The sequence below is a fragment of the Siniperca chuatsi genome, linkage group LG1 (genome assembly GCF_020085105.1).
Source record: "Siniperca chuatsi isolate FFG_IHB_CAS linkage group LG1, ASM2008510v1, whole genome shotgun sequence".
Taxonomy (NCBI): domain Eukaryota; kingdom Metazoa; phylum Chordata; class Actinopteri; order Centrarchiformes; family Sinipercidae; genus Siniperca; species Siniperca chuatsi.
Genome location: NC_058042.1, coordinates 26,994,643 through 27,014,752, shown reverse-complemented (window position 1 = coordinate 27,014,752; position 20,110 = coordinate 26,994,643). Strand labels below are relative to the sequence as shown.

The window sequence follows — 20,110 nt, the reverse complement described above, 5'->3', positions numbered from 1 at the left end:
TTATATTCCAATCCCAGACGACCTATGAGATGCCACGGAAGTGCCATTAAAAAGAGAAAGGATGCGTGAACAGCTGTTTTCTGTGACTGCTCACACTGCTTACCATGATTTGCCTCTCTAAGACTAGGTCAGGATTACCACAACCCCCCGGCCGCCTGCTAAACTTCTTCCTCACATGGCGCACATATGACAGTGTAGACTTACAGTACTACATATGTCTGTGTGTGTGTGAGACAGGGATATGTGGAAGGAGACATAAGCCATAAAAAATTAGGTGCACATGTTCATGTGTGTGCGCACTACTGTACATATTGGAGGCACAGAAATGGACATTTAGGTATGAGCAAATGGATAAGTGCGTGTGCAGGTGTGTGTTTGTGTTAATGGAGGAGATGCCTTAAAATTCCACATATTGACTTAGCCTTTTCCACAGACACAGAGAGTGGAATGAGAAAGACATAGGGTGTGAGATATAGAAAAATGAGCAGCCAAGCAAGAGCCAAAGGGAAAGCGGGAGAGAAAGAGAAAGAGTGTGAGAGAGAGATAGAGAGACTGGTGAAGAATGTGATTAAGACTGTTTATGGAGTCCTATCACTGACACACAAGAGCAGGACCACCTGCAGTCTGGAAGTCATTACGCCAGGGTCACGGGATATCCTACATGTAAACTCTGAGTCACTTCACCTCAAATTGGGTGTAAAGATCCCATTTCCTCCCGTCGACAAACTGAACCACCTGCAGGATGATAGGACATGATGTCTACCTATCATACGGCTACAATAGAGGGGGCCTGTTAGCAAAAGTGACGGGTTGGAGATGTTGCTTGGTCACATAGAGTGTATCATCTTTTAGTGCAAAATTCAATTTACCATATAACACCTACACTAAGTAATCATCCAAAAGTATAACGTGTGAAATGTCCCATTATCTTGATCCATGTGTATTTGCATGTAGCATTAATGTTTGAATATATATGATGTGTCAATATTTTTCTGTGACAATGCAGCCAAATCAGGACAATCACTTTCTGTGTTTTCTCTTGCCATGAAGGTCCACTTTAAAAGAATATTTCGTATTAATTTATTATTATAAATAATCAGCTTTTCTTTATTGTACAACTGTGCAATTAGTCATTTAGATTTTTTTGTGTTAGGCTTAAAGCACAAATGAATAAATTGCTCCCTTCTCATTTATATTCAACCTTTTCCAGAATAAAGATTAAGAGAGGCAAAAACTAAGTAAAAAAAAAAAAAAAAAGAAAAATGTAGTGGACTGGTAGGCAATAAGCCATAATTCCTAATTATTCCACATACAATATTAATATGGAGGTTTTACTATTATAATGGTTCAATTATGCCTGTCAGGCAAATTAGTATCCACATTTTACAATGAATTCTTTTGTAGAAAAAGGCTCCAACATGGGCCTACATCACCTCTCTTTTTGAAAAAAATGAATAGAAAAGTGACACTTAACCTGAGCTCTGAAATTAACAAAAGGGAAACACAGCCTCATATTTGTTGTGTACACTTTTCACCCATCTCGTGACTGGAAGGCAGATGAGCTGACGGTGTGCTGAATTAGATTGATGCATCCCCTCTGTCTGACAGTTCTGAATCATGGCTCTAGCCACACACACCACCAGCAGCTCTGGAATGTCTGATAAAATGATATTAATTCCACACATTAATGAGATTAATGAATCAGTGCAGCTCAAAGTAGAGAAACCAGCTTTTCCTTTTTGTCTGGCCCTGAAATAATAACACAAAGGTAATTATAGTGCATCCATCAATCTGCTGCCGGACAGTCTAATTATCTGAGCATTTCTGAAGTGCTCTCACTTCTTCGCACCCATTTGTATTGTGTGATATGTTATTTTTTCATTAATGGAGAGCTCATCTGTGGCTCCTCCTGCATGTTACAGTGACTGCCTGTCAGCGGCTACGGGAGCTATGATTGAGAGGTGAGGGTCTGGAGATTGAGAGATCCAAAATTTCAATGATGGATGAAGATGTCATACTGCTAAGAGGTACACATCATCGACTCATCGTGCATCTTGACAAAGCACTCTTATCCTCCAAAAGGAATAATGAGGATGCCGACAGCACATCCGCTATAATCAATGGCTTTCAAATGAATAATCAACTCTACTAATTGAACAAAGAATTTCTTCCTGGATTTATACTCTTAGTAAAACCTACTATAGCCTAATCCTGAGTTTGTCTTTTGCTGCACATCAGACAGCAAGTTAGAGCAAGAGAGTTTTATTGTTTTTTATTTATATTGTTATAGTTGCAGTATCTATTTATATTGCTATGTATTTAATGTAGTGTACTTGTATAACATTGCAGCTCTTGAGCCTTGTCACTACTATTGGCTGAATGTTCTGCATCCCAAAACTGCAAAAGTTTCAGGAATATGAACAGCCAGAGCAGCAGACCATTACAGAGTAAATTCTGATATTCAGCGGGTTTCCATAAGTCATAAAGTTTTTCTGACTCATAGAGGACAGTGTAATCATTTAAACATGATAATAACAAAATGGGATTCAATGTTTTTGTTTTGCAGCTCATAAATTGAGCAATTGCAACAAATTTATGCATATCTGGATGAAAATTTTCTAATTATAGTGCTTAGTGATTTCTTATTGAAGTTGGGCTCACCGTATAATAAATAATAAAACCCAAAGCCCCAAATCCCTCCATGTCCTTGCCAAAGCAGCTGCATAAACCACTACCAAAACTCAGCCTTTCTCAAACAAACTCTTCAGCTCCATCATCTGGACTGTAATGGATTTCCAAAACAATAATAATTACGTGAGCTGACCGAAGCGGAACAAGGTTTGGCTCAGATCTGCCCTCCATCCGGACTAATTGTGAAGCGTACAGAGAGCCACTTCCTGGAGCTTCCTCACTAATGGTTACAGACGATTGACATTTCAGCGCAAATAAAAGGTCCCCCAGCTGTCTAAGTAACTGGGTTTAGATCCCCTCCTCCGTCCTTTTTTTTAAATTTCAACAGCAAGAAACCCAGAACCCATCCTTCCATAAGTGTCACACAGAGACTCAAACACTTAACCTACAGTTTACATCTGTTTCTCTGAGTAACTAGGTTCTACTACACCTGAACAAACTATTACACAAAGTATGTCTGTTACATTTCTTTAACCCTTTGTTTAAGGAGGATGGAGCTGTTCTGAGTTTCCATTAGCTCAAAAAATTAATTGAGAAATTCCTTTAAAAGCCCTTATACACCAAGCACACCACAAATCATTTGACAGACAATGTTATGATGTGTCTCCTGTCTCAGTGCTGGGGCTGGCTCGAGGGCAGTTTCACCCCTGCCTGATAAACACTCCCTTAGCTCTCTATAGCCATAGCCTAGGGGGGAGTGAATGGGAAAATGTACAAGCTGTGCTTGGGTTACAGCTGTAGAACCAGCCACAGACAGGTTAATGGTAATATCATAGAGTGGCCTCAACTTTAATTTCAATAAACTCATTAAAATTTGAGACAAGTCGTTCCGCTTGATTCAAGTGTCTTGTAAATGGCTCATAAATGTCCATTTCTTTTTATAAACACTGGAGTCAGTTACTTATCAGGCCTGGCAGAGGGACACTTACTTGAAAGTGGTTCTTGTCTTTGTTTTTGCATAGAGGCAGCACAGATGACAGTAAAATAAACAAATGAAGAAGAACGTAAAACAAGACACAGACCTCATCCTGTCAATGTCAGAGAGGCCCTTACATGTACACACCCACACAACATGATGAGTTTCATATATATCATCTTTCATGTCTGGCCCCTTGTCCTACTGCCTTTTAAGCAAATCTACATTATGGTGAACAAACCCTTATGGGTAGGGCTGAGCTGTGAGTGACCAAATCAGAACAACAGGTCACATGATGGCCTCAGACCCCACCCAAAAAGGTATGCCATACACATTAGCTGTAAAACAATAAAAAAACATTTCATGATCATACAGTAACACACAAAATAAAAAATGAATACCACATGTATAGTTAAAAGGTCAAATGTATTGTTAAAAACCACATGGAGTCATATCAAGATATTTTTTTCTGTTATACTTGGCGTATATATCTTTGGCGTATACAATGGGTGAGCAGCTTTTTTACAACACATAGCCGCCATGCTTGGAAATGTCATCCAGTGTTTAAAGCTGCATTAATCATTTTTTGAGCACTATGGGGCAAAAAAATATCAAATCAAACTGACAGGTGCACAGACCAGACACCACTTATAAGATGATATGGCTAATGTTAGCAAAAAACTTACAAACTACTAACACATACAGCAGTCATTTTATAGGCCAGAAGAAAATTTTATTTAAAAAAATAATAATTAAATGGCAATGTCATCAAACATCTCCAACATACTGCCTACACCTACCCACGCTTACCAAAATATCACACACCTTAGAGAAAATACTATCAGTTTTCTTCTGTTCCCTGTAATCACAAACATGGTCACTCTAAAAGTGAAGAAATGGGAAGAAAATTAAAGGAGAAAATGCTATAATGAGGCCAAAAAAATCAAAACATTACAAACTCTCTCTCTCTCTCTCAATTTAATTCAATTCATTTGGGCTTTATTTGCATGGGAAACAGTTGAAAATAAGTCGTGAAATAAAAACATACATAATAACATATAACATGCTATTAAAATATATACAGATAAGTAAGATAATAATACTACTACTACTACTAATAATAATAATAATAATAATAATAATAATAAATTGTAGACTTGCAGTTACAAACAAATAAGTGAAACTACATTAACATTTTTTTAACGTGTGTGTGTTTGTGTGTTTGTGTGTGCGTGTGTGTGTGTGTGTGTGTGTGTGTGTGTCTAGGTCATTCACTGCCCCTCAGGTTGTGGCATGTTGATACATATTGGGCAGCAAGATCTGCCCTGTCTCCTTCTCCTAGGAATATTTTTAATTTTGAGAGGTCATTTAGCGCTTTGAAATCTGAGATTACAGAGTTGAACTTGTTAAAGTAAACGTTCCTTGTTTCATTAAAAGTTGTACATTGTAGGAGGAAGTGCATCTCTGTCTCAACATCACCTGTCGAACAGTGACCACATATTCTGTTGTCTTTGGTTGCTTGGTTACTAATTTGGCTATTAGTTTCACACACACATTCATCAAAAAAAAATTGTTGCAATGTTTATGCAGTTTTCACTTACTTGTATTTTTAACTGCAAGTCAATATTTATTATTATTATTATTATTATTATTATTATTATTAGTTGTTGTTGTTGTTGTTGCTACTACTAATAATAATAATATTACTATATTATCTTACTTATCTGTATATATTCTGATAGCACATTTGTTGGTGTTTTTCTGTGTACGTGTAAAATGTATCTGCAGAATTGTATGTAAAGATTCTGTTGGATGTCCCTCTCTCGCTCATGTTTCCATTTGTTTTGAAAGACAAGATGGGCATTTTCGGTGGTGAACATCTAAACTATGGAAGTGACAAACTTGTGTCCATTTTTTGATGGATTACATGAGCATTTCTGATACAAAAATATTTGCAATACTCACAGACAGATCCTATGGATTGACAAAAAATATTCCAATCCAGTCCATCAAAAATGAAGTATTTGGATTAGTTAGACATTATTCATTAGTGGACTTCACCAGCCACTTAAGTTTATACAGAAGTCAAAAGGTTTTCAGGCACACCCACAACAACACAATCTCAGTAAATGTGACAGATCCAAAATGTCCCACGTGAACGCCACCTAAGTCTCATCTGCACTGTGACAAGGGACTTGCTTCCTTTATTCTAACATGAGGAATAAAGCTCATCCATGACTATAGCATCTTTAAGTTGAGTTATTTGCTGCAGTGTCTGATAGATCACCGTCTCAGCTTGACTTGTGTGGTTCGAGGCAATTTCATTTTCCAGCCCCTCTCAGAAGTTATCTAAATGGATTGTACAATAATCTGTTGTGCCCTGAAACCACACAGCAAATAATTATTCTGTGTTCAAATGTTTGGCAGGAAAAATTAGTAACAATCACCAAGAGAGCAGGTGTTTTTCTATAACCCCCCCCCCCCCCCGAGTGCCCGCAGCAGAAAAGGTTGTGTACAAGGCTAGTATTGATTTTGAAACCATTTGACAAAGAATAAATAAGACGGGAGAGGAGGGAGGCCTTAGCCATGAGCTTTTTGATCAATCAACATGTCACAGCTGGAACTAAATTCAATTCTTATTTATCAAAATACCCTGCTTGCTTAGCATGCTATGCAACAATGCTTTGCAGCGGCCCTTAACAGTCCTTTGAGCCACAAGCATCACTGTCACCGGCATAGATTTCATGACGGAAATACTTTGCTGTGAAATCTTTATCATGTGAAGACAATAAATTCATTTGACTTGCATGAGGGCATGTATTCACAGAGAAGTGAGACACATTGCATTTTGTATTCATACATAAGATTGCCGATGTCAGAGAACATGCAAACTGCTACTGACTGAAATAATACACTATATAGACTAAGATATGTAGCTGTTGCTGTGTAGGTTGAGCAGACAATTGCATTTATGTCCACAGATGAGCAGCTATTACTTTTTATCCCCGTGGATCTGCCACAAACCCTGTAATTTCTGACAACCTTCATGTATGTTCATAAAACAGAGCTCAGAGGTCAGGATCCAACCAGTGATTTCACAACAATACAGTCTGATGAACGCTGAACACGGCTGACTAAGAAATCCATTTCTACCATGAAGCCAGACAAAACCTTTCTTGACTTGTGTTATTATTGAAGGAACATGGAAAACAGGTCACGTTTTTACAGCTGTTCAACAATCCACCCACTCACCCACCTTTGCTCCACCACTATCCCCGTAATGTCCCTAGACTCAACCCATGCTACTCTCTTTGCCATTGGCACTGTAATATTTTGTTAAGTACAAGTGGTATGGGATGGGGTTTAGGGAAGGGAAACCCACTTTGACAGGTCGACCATTTATCACAAGGTAACATATCAGACAAACATATCTGTGGGCAATTTGAAATGTAAGAAGAACCTGGAGCAACTGGAGGAGACTCACACAAACATGGCAGGGATTTTCAAACACACAGAAAGAAGCAGAGTTCAAATTCAAACTCAGTACCTTCTTGTTGTTAGGACAATGCTAACCTCTGAGTCATTGTGTCAATATCGCAATTCACAACTGGGCCTTTGAAATTAAAACAAACATGCAACAAATGATAACATTATACTTATTTACATATCAAACACTCACATAAATTGCTTGTGTGAGAGACATTGGAATGAAGGCAAATTAAAGCAAATGCTCTTCTGATTGTAATTGCAGGTTATTGCTGTGGATTCTCATGGATAATTCCTGCCCCCACAAACTCATGAGTAGTATCAAGTATCATATAAAAGCAAAGAAAATGCTTGTGAATAGCTGAATTACCCAACTAACAAACTTATTCTGGCTGGTCAGGGCTATATATATGATAACCTTTTATCTCATGCTGACATTCTACATACCTGATTCATACAGTAATTGAAAATACTGGATGGTCAATAATGCCAGTACAAATACATATTCAAAATTAAGAGTTCAACTCCAACAGTAGTTCTGCCATGGTGTCAAGCCAGGGAATCCTCACCTAAAACAGAATTAACATGAGTCACATGTTAATTCTGTGTTAGTCACATGTTTCACTGTCTTCTACCGAGCTGTAACAGATTCAATTGTATTGTGGCAGAGACATGCACACTGCAATGTACTCGTCAATTTTCTCATCCCTCTATCCTTTGTGAACTCAACACCCATTTCCTGTTCCCATGCAGTTTTAGCTTTGATGATAAATTGATTATCAAATAACATAAAAGTGGCGTAGACCTGCCAGATTAATGATCGCTGGTGAGGGCTTAAGGTGAGCAAATTCTCCCATGATTCACTTACAGGAAGCAAGCAGAATAAGGGGTCTAACAGGGACAATTGTTTTTGTTTAGATAGTGGAACATAGGGGCATCCCAAATATACCAATTGTATTGAGTGTAATTTTGGCATTACAACAGTTAAGAAAGTTTTGTAACCCCCCCCCCAATAGGCAAAAATGCCTTAAAATGGCAAATAGAGTAAAAAAAAAGAGCTGCTCAATGGCCCATGTTTAAGACCCTGACAGTAGTTTCTAGGTAGCGTTTCCTTAATATACTGACAACTATACCACATTATATAAAATGTCAGTGATTGGCTATATTACAGTCTTCTAGGGCAGCATTATAAAAGATTTGAGAACACCAGAAACTCACTATCGCATAATTCTGGCTGGACAGAAAGAGACAGAAGGAGAGGAGGAAAAAGAAATTAAGTTGATACCTCAGATGAATTTCTTAGTATGGAAATATTTATCTTGAAAATTGATTTTGCTAATATCCCCTCTTAGTTATGTGAAAATAAAGAATTTTTGAGGGAAGGTGTTCCAATGACGTACCTATTTTACAACAGTGGAAATCATGAATGAAAGCTCATTCCCAAACGTGCAAATAATCAATCTGAAATGCTTATGACAATTAACAGTGTGAGATGCAATAAGAGCTGGGTGTTTTGACAGCTTAGATTTGGATTAAACCTGGTTTAATAGGATCATTTTTCTCACAAAACGTACTCCTTCAAACCAGGGCAATCAATTATTATGAATTATACATGCATTGAATTAAGTGTCTAATGTCATTAATATGTCTCATTAGTTTGCTTTAAGTGCGGGAGATTTTCCCCTGTGTGACTCCTCCATCAAAAAGAGGATGGGGGGGTTGGTTGGTTGGTTGGGGGAGAATAACAGTATTTGCATTGAGCAGAGGAGCCATTGTGTCAGTGTCAAATGGAGTGTTTGTAATGTCTCTCTCTGTTGCTGGAAAGCATGAGCTTTATTCATTTCAAATATTTTCAGTGATGCATTAGTGTCAGGATGTGTCGGTTCCATTTCTCAGAGACGAGCAGAAGCCTGACAGCCCGGGCGGATGTGTAAATACAACAGAAAACACTTAACTATGAGATCATCTGCACTGGGTTATTAATCTTGTTTTTTAAGGGCCTGTGTGGCCTGACTCCATCTATGATCGTCCTAGCCTGGTGTTGCTATATTCTGAACCATGTTATCCGCCCGGGGAAAAAAAATCCATTAAGGAGATGGATGTATTTTGGGGATGGTTGGAAAACAAAAAGGAAAACACAAGTGCTGATTGGGTGGGTTATGGGTTAAGGGCACATTTACAATGGGCTTCTTTGTTGGGATGGTATACCACACAGGGCATAACGGCTGCTGCTATGGCTGTAAATTCACACATCTTACTAGCTGATGAGTGAGTCATCGCCCAGTGGAAGAGTGCAGAGAGAAATCTGCTGTAAGACTTAAGGATCAGACTTTTTTCTAATATACCTGGGCTAAGTGTCTATATTCTGAATATATCTTTCTTAACAGAAACACCCTACTTCACATTAATACAGTTACACACATTCACACTTGGGAACTGGCAAGCATGGTATTGGTATTCCCAGTCATGTCCCTCACACAGAATGGGTCTCTGTCCTATTTATTCAAGGCACATCTCAAAACTCACAACAGCCACTAAGCATGTATAGCAATGCATTAAATACTGATACCTTATGTGAAAAATGAATAACTATTGCTAACATTCTCTGCAATTCCAGCACAAGCCACAGCATATATTGCCCGTACTTATTCACAACACTGACTTCTAGACATGCAATGACCCATGTATCATCTCTGAATCAAGAGATGGTGCTGAATTAAGGGGTGATGACAAGTCGCTGTTGCAAGGCCAAAAGCACTAAACCACAGGCCAATGATGCGTTGTCACTCTCCAGTCGGGCAATCCATGTCCATAGCATCAAAAAGCTTTATGTTAAGAGAGTAAATGTCCTTATTGTGGAACCCTAGAGAGACCATAGCCAAATCACCAGCAGCAGAAGTTAGAGAAACAAGAACTTTAAATATAATCAAGATGTGTGCTTTTATCCATTAATGAGTTTTTATTCAAATCTGTCAGGCAGGAAAAAGGCGGATAGAGGTCGGCCAGCCTTTACATAGGATGAGAGGCTCCTTATAAGGCAAATTTTGTCTTGTTGAATTCAATCCAGGTATACTTCAATTAATTAGAACTAAATAAATAATGGGCAAGGAGCCTATTTAGAGGTTTTATTCTCAAGACATAAAAGCCATTTATTATCAGGGTCAATGTGAGAGAGGGAGATAACGGCGAGGGAGGAAGCATAGAAATAAGTGAAACAGGTAGAATTCTAAATCTCAATTAGCAAACTTTATCGCTACATATGAGAAATGTCTCATAAACGATTGATCAATTTCGGTGTTTATTTTTTTCTGAAATGGAAATATAGTTCACAGTGAAACAAATAAAAGACAGCAACATTCCCCTGAAATTACTCTTCCTTGTTTTTGAGTGTCCAGGGAGGCAGGTGAAGTCTGCCCTTATTACCAATGTCAGAGATTCGATTAAGCACGAGGAAAGCAAATGATCCCAATGAACTAATGATTAATCCGGCAGGTCTATTTACTAATGTACCAGAATGCATTAGAGGCATAAGTTAATGGGGACAGGACATCAATTCAAATACAAATGAACCACATTTGCATTGGACGCTTATTGACTGGTGTAACAAAACGAATTACAAAAGGTAATCTACTTATAAACCTTAGAGACGGATGAAACATGATTCCCAACATATCTACAATCTAACTTGGACCCATTCTTGCCTCCAGAAATGACAGCATCAATACAAACAGATTGACCGGTCTGTCGTCAAAATAAAGCATCCGTTCAAATTAAAAGAGAGGCTAGAAATAATTAACCTGATTTCCTGTCAGTGCATAAAAACAACTGTTTCCTCTGATTGGGCAAGACAACTTGTGCTACTTACTCTGTAAACTATAACCTAAGTATGACCTCAAGCATATTTGGATTCATACAACATATTGTAAATCAACAAAAATATTTTTTTACGTGTGCTGCAGAGTTGTAACTAACTGCCATCATCCCTATTAGTGGCAGAAATTTTCCCACACTCTTCCCTGCCAGGCAAAGGACAGTGTGGAGGATCGTCAAACCTGTCAGAGGCGACAGTGCTATGGCACTCCTGAAATGGCTCCAGCTGAGCGCAGGGCCTTCCCTAGGGGTGAGTAAAAAAATAAAAAAATAAAAATACTCCTCCCGCTTTGTGGATGAAAGGCCCAGACTTAATCCTCGCTTTGTTCTTGTACATAGATGAACATGAAAGCCCACTTCTGTGGATTGCTTCTTTCTGGGCCCTTGGGCACAGTGCTGGACCCAGAGCACAGTCTTATCAATAATGCTGCGCTCTTAACTATAGGCTTAAATTGGTGGAAAATATTCCACAATTTGACGGAAATCTATCCATCCCCTCTTCCCAGCGGTAATGACACTTTTGCTAGCTTGTCTAATACCATCTAGTAAGTGATTTTTGTAAAGGGGAGGAGGGGGGGTTAAAAAGAGAAAAGCAGCAGTTCTATTTGATGTTTCGATCTGGGATTGATCTCAGAGGAAAGACTCACATTCTGAAAGTAGGATTATTGGCTTCACTGGAGCTCCTCAGATGTCAAAGATCTTTGAACAGCCTTGTAAAGTGCACTACTTCCAGGCTGCTGGTGAACTGCTTATGAACTCATCAAAAGAGCACCTGTCTCCATATTAATGAGGCACCATGCACTTGACAAGGGTCCTCTTCCCACACATACCTGTCCCCTTGAGACCCTCGCCGCTTTTTCCTGGAAACCGCAGAACAAAAGGTGCTTCTCATTCTCAAACTGGTGTCTCCTCACATTCAGACTTTGGAGCAAACTCACCAGATCATCTGAGGTACAGAGTGCCACACTGAAAGTAGAAATAATCAGAAACCATGATCAGATAGACAGCAGTGCAGATATATATTTAACACATGCTACATCATAGTCTTACATTCAGTCCATGGGACAGTGTTGCAGACTGCTGACTATACATTTTGCAATGTGTATGTTCAACAACTGAACAGCTTCTGCACTTTATTTACCAAAAATCCTGTGGTAACAAAACAATATCTAAAGCATTTTTAGCATTTTCTGTTGTGAGGTGGCACTCTTTGCCTGTTTTAGGTGTTTTATGGTGAACTCCTGTTGCCATTGCCAAAAATACACACTGTTCTTTGTAGATTTTTCTTGGGGGAACACCTGTCTAACACTGGGTGCAAAGTATGGCTTTAACCAATACAATATTACACCATTCACAAAAAGAACTGTTATATAATTGAACAAATCCATCTCATATTATAATATTGTTCAGACCACAAACAGAATTTTGTGAAATCAAAGTCTCATGATCAGCAAGTCCGATAAGATAAATATTTAGTGGTATGTAAAAACGTGTATGGGGTTTCTGTTGTGTATTGGAGGATGGGGGTGATAGTGATAGTAGTGGCAATGTGTGTGTGTGGGGGGGGAGGGGGTTGTAGCTAAGTCTGTGGTGGTGGCGGAGTGAGGGGTAGCGGCATGGCTGAACTGTAATTGATAATGTAAAGACAGATGGGGGTCTCCAGGGAGACGGAAAGAATCCAAGCAGATGGCCAAATTGCCGCTTATTTATGTGGAGCAGAGGGCTCAGCCCCCTCGTCCGCATGGTATGATGGATCATTATAGCTCTCTGTGCATAAACACCAATATGCTTTTAAATCTGGACGGCAAAGCTGAAGAAAGCCAACAAGCAAAAGTGCCGTATTTCAAAGGTGCTGTCAGGAGCATGGAGGTGGAGGGGGGTGGGGGGTTACGGTAATGCTACAATGAATCTAATTAAAGACCATCCGCTCACAACCTCCACTGTCTACCTCCCTTACCACCACAAAAATGTCATAAGGGATCTGTTGCATCTGTACTGAATGCTGGTGTGTTAACAGATTCACCAGTTAAGGAGCTGACAGTAGCATCAGACATCTTTCCCATGGAGGGCCGGTGCACACAGTGTGCTTTTTCTTCAGAAGCACATCTAGATGAGGAGGAGTCAAAGTAAAATGTACACATAAGCACCCATGCACCGATCTCTCTCTCTCTCTCTCTCTCTCTCTCTCTCACGCACACACACACACACACACACACACACTTATGTTAGTGGTCAGTTTGTTTTGATGACACACACTGTCATTATCTTCGATCAGCTGTTGTGTGTGCAGACACAGACAGATTGGTTAATATGGTTGGGGCCCCTTTGATCCCACCCTGTCCCTGGGTTAACTCTATTAATGTCACCCCGGACAACCTATTTCATATTTACTAAGACTGTTTCATCTCCCCATGCAGTAATTGGTCTCCTAATGGGAGAGCACTGATGTGAAGGCCATCCATCGGACTGAAATTACACAGCATGATCTCCCCTCTTCTCATAAAGACACTTCAATACTAACTAGCTTTTCAGTGTTGGGGATTGTAGCTTTAAGCAACTGCTCTAAAGCATTTGTACAAAGCTGTCCATCTTTGGTCAAAAAATTGCATTAATAGAACAAAAACATCCCTGAAAACTCATAGCTAGCACCTGAGATAAATTATTGTGTTTCTGTGTTCAACAAAAGATTGGGGATAAACTGCTTATACATAGATTTAGCCATTGAGTTCATGTAAATTGGATTAGTTCTCTGAAACATTGAAAAAGATGCTGCACAGGCAAATAATTAATGCTTGCAAATGTTTTACTGTTTTCAATGTATCTAAACTCTGGTCTCTTTGCATAGTTTAGAGTCATTCTGATCATTGGCTCATAACCTCAAGGACTTGGCTGTGTAATACCCAGAAAACCTATAATTATGTGACAACCAAAACCATTAAAGACTATCTGAGATACTGCTGTTTATTTAATATTATCAACAACAAATGTACTGTTTAAATCTACAGGCTACAGATAAAATAAAGTGAAATTGTATTCATTTCACTTGAAATGAAGAGACAATTCTTGCTTTATAGATTCTAAAAACAAACTAAACTGGAAGTCTGAATGCCATCATTTGTACAGTAAAAATATTGGATGATAAATTTATTTGGGGGGGAAAAAACAGCCCACAGAACAGGAAAGTAAATGTGTCATTAGTGGGGAATGTATAACACCACCCTGGGCCTCCCATATTTTACCTTCAGAGTAACACCAGCGAATATTAATATTTGCTTTTCATTTCAAGTAGCAGTGGTACTCTGTTCAGGAGGAGTGAAAAAGGGAGGAGAGCCTCAGTGTGGCGAATGTGGCCTTCAGACAGGATATTATAGTGACTAAGGGTGCTTGATCGGCCAAAGAAATAGAAGTTTACTGTAATTGAGGATATTTTTTCCCAAGGTAAAATGAAAATAAATGTGCATGAAAAGACTCACATTGTGAGGCCTCATTAGATCTGGCTGTGATAAAGGCTTTCTTTGTGCATGAGACAATGATTGACAGAAGATGAGAAAGTCGCCTTGTCACTGTATCTGCCACTATGTGTCTTTCTCAGAATAGCTGAAAGCAGTGGCACTATAGTGTTGGGGAGGGCTTACTTAACACCCCACATTACACTTCCAGTCACAAAGAGAACAATCACAACGTGAAAGAGCTATCGCGCAGTGGAAGTACTTTGAGTTCTAAACGGAGAAGTTAAACCTGAGAAATAGACTCTGTTTGGAGAGCTGATATCCAAAGTAGCAAACACTGTGAAACATCACAAGTAAACTAATCAGTAAGTGATTTACAGCAGTGGGGGTCCTTACATCCTTTGAAAGAAGTTCTAGGTTTTTTTTACAACCTGGGTCCTACTGTCGTAGTTTTGGCCAATATATATATATATGTTTATCATAAGACTGTACTAATCACTATTATTGTAGAGACAGTAAATGTGAGTGCTCAGCAGGAGCTGCTTTACAATCGAGCCCATCTGCCAAGAAAAAGCTCAGATAGCTTTAATACAATGTAAATTCTAACCAAACTGTCAAAAGGAGCAATTTTGAGCTAAGCATTAAAAGTTATTGCAGACAGAAGCAGCAACCATCTAACCAGGAAAGCACAGGATGATTATGCCTCATGACGTGTACCATATACCATGGCAACCACTAAGACTGATATTGTTTTAATACAATAAGGAACTGTCGCAACTGATGTAAATATATCACTAAAATGGAAATGGCACTGAATAGGCTTTCTACATGGTACCAATAATATGATTCTTCTTAGCAACACGTGCAGGAACCACAGACAGAAGGAAAACGTGGCCATTTGTTTGAAATATTAGGCAATTTTCCATCAATCAAAACTCTTTCCTTAACCTCATGTGCAATTAAATCCCAGAGGAGCACTGATTTCCCACATGCAACAAATAGGAAGTGGGTGACTTGACAAGAAAGAGGGCCATGTTTCAGATTTAGGAGAGTGCCCACTCGTTCTACACTTCAAAGAGAAATGTATGATTCTGCTAAAATGGTGTCAGTGTCTGCACTCAATTTTGGTAATAACTTGTTCCGAGAGAAAGAAAGAATCTGGAAGCAATTTGTGATAGGACAGCCAAGTTTTCTTTTTCCTCAAACGAAAGTTATTCTAACTATTGACCTTTCCAGTGCTTGAATGGCATTTTCAAGCTTTCTGGGATGCCACTGCTGCTCTCAAACGGAACTTTTTAATTCAGTGCGTCAGTGTTGTTTTAGGCCGCGTCTACTGGGTAAAGCCCTTAAACTATTACTCTATGCTCACTCTTTTACCACAACAATTGAACAGTGGGCCTTCCTGCTATTCCTGTACTGTTGGTAACACATTATCAAATCTATTCCCAAGAATTTTCATTTCTGAGGATTTTTACATCATCAAAGAGGGATGCCTGAAAATGTATACTTGTTTTGACTTTTTACTAAAAACTTTTTTTGCCACTTGTTTTTTTCACTGCATGTTTATAACATCAGAAAATTGCCACTTAAATGTCAAAACAGAAACAGAGTTCAGTTGTCTTCCGTGCTCTATGATGCATTTAATCAACTAGCTGAGCTCTCTTCCTTTTACACTACTGCTCCCTTGTGGTGTATCAAGATATGATAGGCTGGTTTGACATAGTGTAAATCCAATAGTCTCAGGTGATTAATTAGCAACAGAAAAAGAGATGGATTGTTGTGTTCATTCCCATTGGAAGAGTTAATAACTAGAAGTTGAACGAGCTTTTATAAATAGAAATAATATAATACAAAAACAGCTGCCGCCTTTGATTCATTTAAACAACAAATTTGTTTATTCTAAATCCTACAGTTATAGAGACATGCAGACATTGCCTCTTGTAATTGTTCTTGACTTGCCAATTAGACCAGCAGCAATGAGATGGCTTGACAATAAATGTTAATTTATGTGGTGGATGGCTGTATTTTAGAAATATGATTACTGAAAGCCAACTCCACACCTTCACATCACTCCAATCCTCAAGTCTCATCTCTCAGTCATATCCCTGTCCTGCTACCCCACCACCCTCATCACAGTCTCTCACCAAAGCAATCAGGTAAATCCCACATTAACTCCTGGGAAACAGCCCATTAATATTTCACTTGTTTCTAAGCCTGTTTGTGCCATACATCAATGTCCAGCCACTCCTTTCAAAGCCATACATTAGAACTATTTTCAAAATACTTCATTGTCAGCCTGTGGCAGCCTCATTACTTATTAAGATAAGAGAAAAGATGTGCAGGAGCAGTTGGTGGCTCAGCTTGCTTTAAAGCTCCTTTCTACTGTTTCCACCACCTCTGCCTGCCTCCTACTCCACCTCCTTCTCCTCCTCCTCTGTACTCGTTTGTGTGCTAACGCTGTCAGAGAACCTTTAGGAAGTTGCTTGCCTGAAAATAAGTGGGATGTTAGTTTAGTTAAGGGGGAAAAAAACAGGCCTGCCGTGGTGGGTAAAGTGTACTAAAATAAATGCTTGGCAAGCACAGTCAGGCTTCATCAAAGAGTGTCAGTATTTATAAAGCACCAATTTGACCGTAAATATGTAAGAGGGATGTTAACAGCAAAATATTAGGATGAAGTACTTCTAATGAGGTATGTACAGCATTTAACTATAAAATACATTAAACTGGAGCATTTTTGTATCATGTAAAGCTGTCGTACAGTAACTGCCAGTGTAGTAATAAGTAGCTATAGTATGTGTACATTATAGTATACTAGATGATGGAAAAATTGCAGGCCCATAATTCACAAGAATAAAATGTGTCATCTTAGCATGATCTATTCTTAAAAACCAAGGCATGTGTGGTGAAATGAAAAAAATGTGAATATGATGCAGGGCTATGAGTCAAAAACATACAGTACAATATGGCATTCAAAATAGTTTTCAAAAATATATCACGCATTACAGGAGAAACCCAAATATTTTGTTTTTGTTTGGTTTGTGAATTTTTTGCGGAAATCTTAAATAACAATATTGATTTTAGATCTAATGTTAAAGAGGAACATATAACAGTTACATATTAACTATATTCACATATTAGCATTAACGTGTCAGGGGGAAAAAAGTTTTGTGATAATGAATGACGGCTAAGAATCTTTACATTCATATTCATTCACATTCAGTATGGACCCCTAAAGGGCTACTGGCTGGACCAAAACCACACTAGGAATGTCACTTCAGGCATATCAGGAATATCTGGAGAGCAGTTACAAGAGATTAGGAGGAATACACTGCCATCCTGGAGGAGTCACAACAAAAGAGAGATTGCAGTGTTATTGCCTCATCTTCTCTGACAAAACATAGAAAAATTGCTATGGAGGGTGTTCAAAATCTACTACAAAAGGAAGAAAAGCCCAAAGAGGAAGATGTAAGAAAGTTCTAATCTTATTTTATAATCTCACTTTACTGTCGCTCTTTCAGCATGATGGCATACCTTTGTAACTATTGACTCTTTCAGCATGATGGCATACCTTTGTAACTATTGACTTTGACTAGTCAAAGCAGAAAATGCACAGGTGTGAGTAATAAGACTAATTCTGGCTCTGTTCCATTTAAGTATCCCAGTAAGCCATGCCAATCAGCTAGCAAGCATGACCCTAAAAAACAAGCAAATACTGAATGAACACTCTGAGGGTAAAGCCACTGCTAAAACTGCAATTACTACAGCTATCACTGTTGTTGATATTACCATACTGTACGTAGCATACCTATGATGCTACCATAAAATTACCTTTGGATACGCCTGGAGCCTAATGTAGATGGACGATGGAAACATAGTTTTATTGAGCAAAGTATAAAGTAGCAAAATGGCTGCACTTAGCTCGATTGCATCCAAAAACTGTGTCGAGCAAACTGGGAATTAACATTTTACCTCATATGAAGCCGCATACTTTCATTCAGTACTGTAACGAAGCAGGAAGTGCAGTGGTGTTAGCAAGCAACATCTTCAAAATGTCTTCATGGTGCTCCTCTCGACGTCAGGCGCGCCTTTTAAAAGGCTTATACTTTGTATCCGTTTATTGTGGTCAGTTTTGGATCCTCTCTCTACTGGTCGTGTTCTCCTTCTCTGTTTCTGGAAAACACTTAGCGAACTTAGGCATCATTTTCTCCGGACTAGACCTTTTTTTTCCGCCTTCAGGTTTGACCTTTCACCTCTGCCTCTTTTCATTCTCGCTGTCTCATCGCAGTGAATAAAAGCAATAATCCAGATGTATCTACTGTTATTGTAAAAAATGTTGTTGTACATCATTTCAGGGAAAAACTGAATTTATTTCATTGAAGTTACATAATTTTCTAACATCAACATCAGAAATTAGGAACAGAACATTAGGATAAATGCGAAATTAAACCATTCAAGAATAATTTGATTACTATGTCACACGCACTTAATGTCTCCAGCATGTGTTTGGGACTGGGCTCACTTAAAAGTAGAGGGAAACCTTATCTTCAGTTCTCAGCTATTGTTTTATGGAGTCATTTAGACTGGAAACACACTCTGACTTCAACGTCCAGTTAATTTCTCCTACTGGAACAGCAAGGTGGAGCTATATCATTTACATTTTCAGTTGAGATTGTGTTCCTAAAGATACGATACATTTTGGGGGTTACTCTGATAGACAGCAGCATTGTTTTTTTAATCATACAGGAACATCTTGTTGCCAGGAGACGGTGAAATAAGATTCCCCCCTGTCACTCGATGTATTTGCTGCAGGGAACATTGTAAAACTTATTCTCATATCACATCGCATATCACAGTAATATCCGTCTGTGGCTTTTACTGGTACTGGTGGTTTAACACACAGAATTATACAGATTTTTTTAAATTATCATTTATTTGCAAAAATGTTATTGCAAACATTTAGTGAGAAGAAAGCAGTAGACTGAGCATAACTCTAATTGTGGCTTTTTTTACACTCTTTTGTATCCAGCTTTTGTAGCAGGCTGCACTGCATTCATGATAGTTATCTCAAAAGACATTCTTGGAAATGTTCACCAAACTAAAAAGATGATGCATTCTTCACAATCCAGCACCAAGCTAACCTTAATAAAGGCGAAGCTTGGTCAGCACAGGTAAGCTGATTAATGACTGAGGTAGGGCTATATTTATCAAATCACTCCCAAAGTGGGCGCTTCCATGCAGTTTTCCTAATGGTTTACAAAAGCCGCTCGAGGGGTCCGGCAGGTACAGTACAGGGAGCATCATCTGTTCCCAAGCAGATTATTTACACTGTGCCTTTATCAGCCATCTAAACTCAGGCTATTAGTCATCACAGAGAAGATGACAAGCCCCGGAAACTGAGCATTTATTGTTAAATGGTGATGAATGGAGCAGCATTTCAATGGCCATACATCAGCTAGGCATCACCTCTCATCTCTCTTGGGATGATAGAGTTAATATTTAGTATACACATCATTTGAGCATCAAGTTATGATTATACTAAACCCATCACACCGGGAAACTTACATCCAATATCTATTGAGTTTGACACATATTCAGTCTTAATAAGATAATAAAAAGCTATGTTATAAAACTGAAACAAAGGTAAGTAAACTAATATTTCCAGTTACTGCCTAAGCCTATCTTAAGGGAATCTAATTGC

At 38.6% G+C, this 20,110-nt stretch overlaps 1 long non-coding RNA gene across 3 annotated transcripts in view; it reads right to left on the bottom strand.

The window, feature by feature from the left end:
• Nucleotides 1-18,669, bottom strand: part of LOC122863235 — a 62,107-nt gene extending 43,438 nt beyond the window's left edge. For 2 of the 3 annotated variants that reach the window (XR_006374980.1, XR_006374959.1), the window contains exons 1-2: nt 18,382-18,669; nt 11,794-11,929 (exon numbers count right to left, since the gene is read on the bottom strand). This is a non-coding gene — a long non-coding RNA (uncharacterized LOC122863235). The remainder of the gene's footprint in view (nt 1-11,793; nt 11,930-18,381) is intronic. The other variant, XR_006374955.1, reaches the window with a different exon arrangement.
• Between the last annotated feature and the right edge of the window lie 1,441 nt (nt 18,670-20,110).